Genomic DNA, 7,976 nt, shown 5'->3' on the forward strand with positions numbered 1-7,976 from the left:
CTAAGGAAACCAGATGCCCAAAGCCAGCCAAAAAATGATCTCAGCCATTCTTAAGAGAGCCTACAGTGCATTTTCATGAGTCATGGAAAGCAACAACTCGTTGCTTTGGTAATGCTAGGTAAGCAACTGGTCATCCATCCCCAACCAGACTTTCAGCACTAAGTCAAAGAGCAGCCTGTGTCTTGACAGATTACGTCAGAGACAGCCCTAAAATAGAGCTTTGCAGGAAGGTACCTTGCAGGAGGTTTTACAGGAGATGCCACAAGTTGTGTCCCATGAAAGCATTTAGCACAGCCTTCCGCAGGCAGGATCCCCCAGGTCCTGATCCAGGGGTGTTATCAGTGCTCCACACTTGGAGCAGGCAGAGATGCCTGCTACAGGCAGCAAGTGGAGAGGGGATTAGCAAGAATCCTCTTTGGGTTGGGGACACTCCTGCAGGGGCACCACTCCAAGCCCCTGGTGACACTCCTGAACATGGCCACAAAGGTGGTGACATCTGCAGCCCAGAGCCTTTCAACTATAGCTGGTCCAAGGTTTTGGAAATCCAGCCCAAGACAGGTCAGGGAAGTGTTAGGATCCCCATGCAGCAAGGGGAGATCCTGTTCAACACATCCCATGTCCTTCCACAAACATTTCCCACTTTCATCATCTCCTGGTGACTCCCACTGCAAGCACACAGCCACTGCTGCCTGGGAAGCTCCTTGATGCTTTGGGACACCAAACTGCACCTCTCTGGCAACACCTGGTGTAAAAGGCAAGTCAGCTTCCCAAGTGATGATGAACCAGGTACAGGAAGCCTTGCTCCATCTCATCCAAGCTCAGTGTGCCACACCACCTCCCTGGGACAGCCCCACTGGGCTCCTGGAAGGGAAGCTCTCCAGAACAGGATTTCCTGGACACAGACTAAGACTAGAACTAGCTCATTCCCATCCAGAGATGAAAACACAATCTTCAGCACCTTTTGTGCTGAGTCCAAAAGCCAATTGTGAAAACACGTCCTCAGCTCTTACAGCAGACCAGGCTCACAACAGATTTTATTCACATCTGTAGTCCTGAAGGTGAAGTTGCTGAAGTATTAGAATGATTAAATAAACATTTTCTCTTTTTCTTGTGTCATCAGCCAGGTGTGTTGTGCATGTCTTTAACATTTCAGCTTCTCAGTCTCAGTAAGCACCCCAAATCCAAACAAAAATAGGCAAGAACAGGCATGGTTCCTCAAATCCTTCATCTCAGGCATGTCACAAGAGGAGCAAGCAGAACTCAGCCTAGGCCACCAGTGAAGCAGATCCAACCAGCAAAGCCACCAGGAGCCATCCTAGCAGAAAACTGAGGACAGGAGTGGGACAGAGCAGCACTCTGTGCTGTGTGGTTCCACATCCAGGGAGCCCTGATGGTCCCCTCCCAGCCCCAACACCCAGCAGGCTGCAGCAGATGTCAGCAGGGCTTCCCTCAGCTGCCACTGCCAGAGGAGGAGCAGCTCCTGGGGTTTAACAGGAGCCAAGTGTGGAGTTTTCCAGTGCAAAGCCAAGAAATTAACCTGACAGGACTTGTCCCATCCTGAACTCTACCAAAGCTCTTCAGCCACGGCCAACATTCACAAGGAACACATGGAGAGGGCACTAAAATGATACCAAACATTTTCCCTCTGGCACAGCACAGCTCAGGAGCAGCTCAAATGCATCCTGCAACAACATCCAGAGCTGGACCTTGACCCTTTCAGTAGAGCCAATGATGCAATAAGCTAAGCACAGCTCCACAAAGTCTGTTTATCTCTTTTACTTGCTACCAGCACCATACAAAGAGAAATAACTGGAATATTTTGCATATTTCTCTAATGACTCTTGCTATTCTGCTAGCTCCAGCACTGAGGGACTAAGACCAAGGAGCAGCAAGCCAGTGGTTTATTAACCACTAGGTGCTGAGGTTTCCCAAAAGCCACTCTCCAAGAGGAAATCAGCAGGATTCCAGGAGAGGGACCAGAGCTGTAGTTTTGTGCTGAAAGGCAAACAGAAGGCATTGAGGCTGCAGTATGAACACTTTCCATCAGCTAAGAAAGCTCTGCAGGAGCTTGTCCCAGCCTGGTATCTTCATTGAAGGATGCTTCATTAAACAAGCCTTGATCCACAGCCCCACACTGCACCCATGCACAGATCAGTCTCAACAAAAGGAAGCCCAAATCTCTGATCTCGAGGTACTGGTTATCCATCACTCACATACTCCCAAACCTCTTTGCCCCACAGACCCAGCCCACACACCTCCCTCCCTCCCTCCAACCACATATTCCCACAGCACAGTGACTTGAGGGTTATCACCCCTCTGTAGGTAACACCACCAGCAGCCCCCATCTGCATCCCCCAGCTACAGATAGCAGTGTTATCAGCAGCCCTCTGCACTGACCCTGCTGAAGAGGGACAGTTCCCCCCAGGGCACTCCCCAGCTAGTGACAGAGAGGAAGAAAAGAGAGGCTGAAAGGAAGAGGGTATTTAGGAGAGAGTTTCTCTGCACACACTCTCACCTGTTCTGCTGTTCACCTTCACCACCTGTGATAACAGACCTCAGCCTCACACCTTCTCCCCAAGCCATTTAACCCAAATAACCCTTCCTTAACAAATCACTGCCCCGAGCAAGGGAATTCCCCAACCCTTAAATTTGTATCTGGGAAAGATATCGCTGTTATTAAGAGCCAGATGTGCCCCTCACCCTGTATCCACAACCCTCCTGCAGGATCCTCATGGCTTGGGATAGAGCATCCCTGCTGCCAGCTTGCAGAGTAAAAAGTGCAGACAGCCCACTGTGAAGAAATTAAGGATCTGCTAAACTCTTCTGGGCTCTTATTTACCATGGATGGCGCTGCACTATCTGCAGTTCACAACTAGACTGTGATGATTTGACTTCTGCTTAGTACAAAAACCCCAAAAACAAGAGGTTGCAGCACAAAAGTACTAAGCAATCCAAGTAATCCACCCTCCTCATCACAACAGACTTCCATGCACATCCACAGAATGGACTAGTTCAACTGAAAGGGATCGACAGTGATCATCCACTCCAGGACTGCAGGACAAGGACAACTCAACAGGGACAGACCTCATCAGATGTGCCAAAGCAGCAGCATCTTCCTCTGACCCTCTGCACTGGTCCAACACAGAGTTCACTCTCACACACAGTATCTGTGCTCAGGACAGTCACTTGCAAAGTTTTCAATATTCCCTTGGGGATTTGGGAGCACCTGAAAGCCACTGTGCATGACACACTTGCACGTGGACAAGACAAACATAACCACGCCAAGACAGGAGCACGCAAAGCACTGCAGGGCCCACATGCACCCTTCAGCACTGATGGATTTAAGGCGTTCCTACCTCCACCACAAAGACTTATCTCACAACCTGTTTTTCCAAAGCAACTGTGCAAAGTCTTTTTCTCCATCTAAATCACCCTGCTATCACTCAGATGACTTTCTGTCACTTCAGCACACAAGTCCCTGCCACAGCAGTATTGCAGAGCACCTCTAATCCACCCACCCAGGGCTATTTTTTTCAAGCAATTTGGTGTTTAATCGCTACCTGAACACTTGACCCATGCTCCCACCCCCCAGGACCTGGCCTGAACACATGTTGTTTACACAGCAGCCCACGCAGGAGCTTGGCCAGCTCCTTCCAGGATCTGGCTGGAGCCGCTGGGCACGGCACGCTCTGCCAGCCGGACTTTGTCCCAGGCAGCTTCTGAGCCAAAGGCTGGCTCAGCTTCACCCTGGTTCACTGCTGTTACAGCTCGTTCTCCCTGGGCTGCACCATTTCCCAGAATGGAGAGAATAAAATCAAAGGAGTTCTTGCAGAAGTGACAATTAGTTCTGCATAAAATGGTGGCCAGCCTGGGGTTTAACTCAGGAGAGCAGAACCAACTACAGATTTGCATTAAATTCTGAGCCACTCTGTCTCCACTAACATTTATATTAGGATCTTCCAGCATAGAAAAAAATGTGCTTGGGGAATGCATTTGGGAGTTGAAATGCCTGTTTTCAAGGGCACAGGTATATATTTCACCTTTGACCTCTAAAAGCCTCAGAAAGCCACAGTCAAACCCTCTGGGTTCTTTTCACAGATATTCCAAGTGCCCTGGAACCAGAAGCTGGCACCTGGGACCAGACACAGCAATGACCTGCAGTGGTGCGTCCCCATCCATGATCACAGAGACAGGGATGTAGAGCTGCAGGGGTCCCCATCATGGGCCAGGATGATGCTGCTTTTTCCACCATCCTGGTCTCTGCCTGGCCCCAAGCCCTGTGACTCCAGGGGATCCTCCTGGTGCAACATCCCCAGTGCCAAAACACAGCAGGGAGCCAGGTACCCCCAGGCTGCAGCCCCTCTACAGTGTTCTGTGCTCCTCCTCATGCCCATGCAACAGGCCTGCTGCAGGGAACAGCTCCCCAGGGCCTTTGAGGAGCAAGGCATTGATCTTTAAAGGCAATCTTAGCTTTTAATTTCTTGTGTCATTAAAGATGAATTGAGACAGGCTGATTGGATCATAGAATCATTAAGGTTGGAAAAGACCTCTGACATCATTAAGTCCAATCATTAACTCAGCACTGCCAAGTCCACCACTAAACCCTGTCCCCAAGTGCCACACCTGCCCTGTACTTGAACACTTCCAGGGATGGTGGTTCCACCACTTCCCTGGGCAGCCTGATCCAATGCCTGACCACCCTTCTGATTTGGGCACCAGCAGCGTTTTAGCCACTAACGGGAAGATTACTTGGCTGGACCACATCAGAACTGCAGGGACAGACAGAAAGCAAACAAAAATGCTCACATACCCATGCTCCTGCATGCTCACCCACACCTTCACAGACAAAAAACCCTTCATCTTGCCTGTCTGATGCTCACCACAGCACTGACCCTATCAGATGAAGGCTCATGCCACGCAGGATATGGGGCCAGCCTGCAGAGACAGCGTGGTTCAGGCACAACTGAGATGACATTCACCACTTCTGCATCCCACACTGTACTCAGCAAAGGCAGAAAAGGTGATAGAAAGAAGTGCTGAACTGCCCTGGCCCGTGGGTGAGGAGCACCTGCTCCTTGGAGGGACTCACCAAAAACACCTGGTCACCCATTTTCCCTTGTGGAACTTAAATAGCTAAATAAATAAAGGCTGGGGACTGAGGGTGAACATGCCAGGTTCAGTATCAGTTGGCCATCTCGAGCTTTTCCCCCCCTGTCTGGGGAAGTAATAAAAAATAAAAAAGCTTAAATCCATATTCCACATCTTATGGCTCCACACTGCATTTTCCATCTCCCCTGAGCACAGCTGACATTCTGCACATTTCTGTGCACACTGTGCCTGGCCTGTGCTCTGTGCAAAGAGGAGAGTGGAAGAGACTGAGCCCAGCAGCCTCCTGCTACCGTCAGGCATCAGTGAGCACCATCCCCTTCTCCCACAGCTCCTCGCTGCGGGAGCCAGGCTGGAAAGGGCTCAGGCACCTCCTGTGAAGGGCTGGCACGTGGGATGCATGTCCCTGTCCTGTGCTGCATCTCATGATCTGAGGAGTCCAGAGATTCACAGAGGGATGAAATGTGCTTCTTTAGGCCAGATGAGCTGCACAGGTTGAACTGTAGTTGAATCTGTCCTTTTTTTTTTCCCCCCCCATTTTCTTTCAGGTTTTTCCTTCACTCTGGAGAGCCAAGGCAGACTCCAAGGAATCGCTCCCTCCTTTCTTCTACGTGTAGACAGGTTGGTGCACTCCAAAGCCAGCCTGCCTTCCCCGAGCAGTCTAATAAAAGATATCCCTTCTAACAGCAAACCCTGACTCACTTCCCTCTAGCCTCAACCAGCAGGTCTCAGACAGCAGAGGCAGATCCACCAGAACAGAAGATCCTGCCAGCCCTCGCACTCATTCCCACGTCCATCTGGGGAGAGCGGGGCTGGAAGCACATCCCTTTCCATGCTGCAGCAGCACACTCCATCCCAGGCTCTGCCAGGGAGCCAGACACGCCAGGGGAGCCTCACCGGCGTCTTCCCAACGGGAAAATTCACAGAGCAGCGAGTCCACGCTGCAGGCTGAAATCACGAAGCATCATCGAGCAATAGGAACGTTCCGGACGGGATGGAGCCGCTCCTCTGGCCGCCACAGTCGCTGGCTTTTCGCGTCGGAGTCGCTTCGTCTGGGTGAAAATCCAGACCACATCTCTCTGCGTGAGCAACTTCCCTCACAGGCTCTGACAGCCTCCAGAAATATAAATGCATTGCCCATCGGCACACGTTGAGCAGAGCTGAGAGTTTCTGATGGAGATTAAGGACCCATGGAAAAAATTGTGGCACCAAAACCCGTTCACACGAGGAAAGTATAAAAGGTCCTTTACATCCACATCCCACCAGGCTGGCAGCCCATCCAGCCTCACGTCCTGCCTCAACAGAGGAGCTTTTACAAGCTGAAAACCTTCCCAGGGCAAAGGCTGTGCCCAGCTGTGGAGGTCTGCTCTGATCTGCAAGAGCCCTGGGAAACCTTGAATCCCTGTTTATAATTAATGTCAAATTAGGGGTTCTGGAAATTGGACCATGTGACACGAGAATTGAGACACAGGGTAGAGCAAAGCCCTAGATGCAACTGATCTGATGCACACCTGAGGCTGCTTCCAAGAGCTGCATTCCATGCACAAATCCTGCACAGAGCTTCGTCAAACTGCACATACCAGACTAGAAATAAATCCTGAAAGAAATTTCCCCCAACCATTCACTCTCACTGAAGAAGCGAAAAATCCCTGGAAATCCCTGGGATCACTTAAACCCAGCACAAATCCCAAGCCTCCAAACCCCTAGTGAGCCTCCTGTTTTTGGTTCATGCACCAGCAAGACCCTCCCCAGAACCAGAAGCAGGTCGGTTCCCAAAAACTACTGGATTACAAGACAGGAATTGAAGAGGAGGATAAAAGCAGCAGCCGAGGGAGAAGCCTCTCTCCGAGCTGCGCCAGGGCCAGCAAGAGCTGTACCTGGGCACCGTGCACGACCTGCCCCGCTGGTCCACGGCTGCCAGCTCTGCTCCGCTCCTCCCCGCACAGCCGCGGAGGGCAGAGGTTTGGTGCCGGCAGCACAAACCCTTCCCGAGCATCATCCCGACTCGTGGCACAGCCCCACGGCAGCAGCTCGCTCCGTCCAGGTGGAAATCCAGCTTTCTCAGCTCCGCCGGCCACTCGCACCACGCGGGGACGGGCTTCGGGTCCGCGCCCGCCGCGGAGCCTTCCTCCCCGAGCTCATCCCATCCTCACCGCTCCGGACAGACGGTGCAGGGAGAGCTCTGCAGGAGACTGAGGGATGGCCAAGTACCCCCGCACCTCCCCCGATGCTTTCCAGGGAGCCGGGACCCAAGTGACCACATCCAGAAACCGCTGGCTCCAAACGCTAATGCATCCCAAAAACGGGCATCGGAGTCTAATCCCAGCAGCTGCCGCTGGGACAGGCACCCAGGCAACAAGCCGGGGAAAGCAGCGACCCGAGAGCACCAGCACAAGGCAGGGGTGTGCGGGGAGCCTCGGGGAAGGTCAGTCCTGCAATCCGCTCCGTACCCACGGACACGGCAACCCGCGCCCTCCACCTGGGGACCCCCCGCTTCCCCCGCCACGGCTCCCCAAACACAGCCGCAGGGACAAGCTGCCGCTTGCAAGACTAGAAAGGAAGGAAGAAAAAGCCACGGAAGCCAGACCCGGCTGCAAAACTCTCGCTGTCAGCACGGCAGACAGTAAAATAATCAAAAGAACGAAACTATTCACGGAGGCAAGGACCCAGCGCCCGCGGAAAGGGGGGGCTGAGGACGGACTCACCGGGGTCACCCGCGGAGGGACATGCGGGGCCAGCCGGGGCTGGTGTCACCACCTCGGCTCCCAGCGGCTGGCTCGGCTCGGCACAGCTCGGGGCTGCCTGGGGCGGCGCACAAAAGCGGAGGAAGCGGTGACGCGCGGAGCCGCCGCGGCCAATGGGACGGGGAT

At 52.8% G+C, this 7,976-nt stretch overlaps 1 protein-coding gene across 2 annotated transcripts in view; it reads right to left on the bottom strand.

Moving 5' to 3' along the window:
* The window catches only part of LOC107200237 (mitogen-activated protein kinase kinase kinase 3-like), a 75,673-nt gene extending 67,760 nt beyond the window's left edge, over nucleotides 1-7,913 (bottom strand). For both annotated transcript variants that reach the window (XM_015618440.2, XM_015618439.2), the window contains exon 1: nucleotides 7,812-7,913. The gene's annotated coding sequence lies outside the window, so the exon portion shown is untranslated. The remainder of the gene's footprint in view (nucleotides 1-7,811) is intronic.
* Nucleotides 7,914-7,976: the final 63 nt, after the last annotated feature.

Source organism: Parus major, chromosome 2 (assembly GCF_001522545.3).
Source record: "Parus major isolate Abel chromosome 2, Parus_major1.1, whole genome shotgun sequence".
Taxonomy (NCBI): Eukaryota; Metazoa; Chordata; class Aves; order Passeriformes; family Paridae; genus Parus; species Parus major.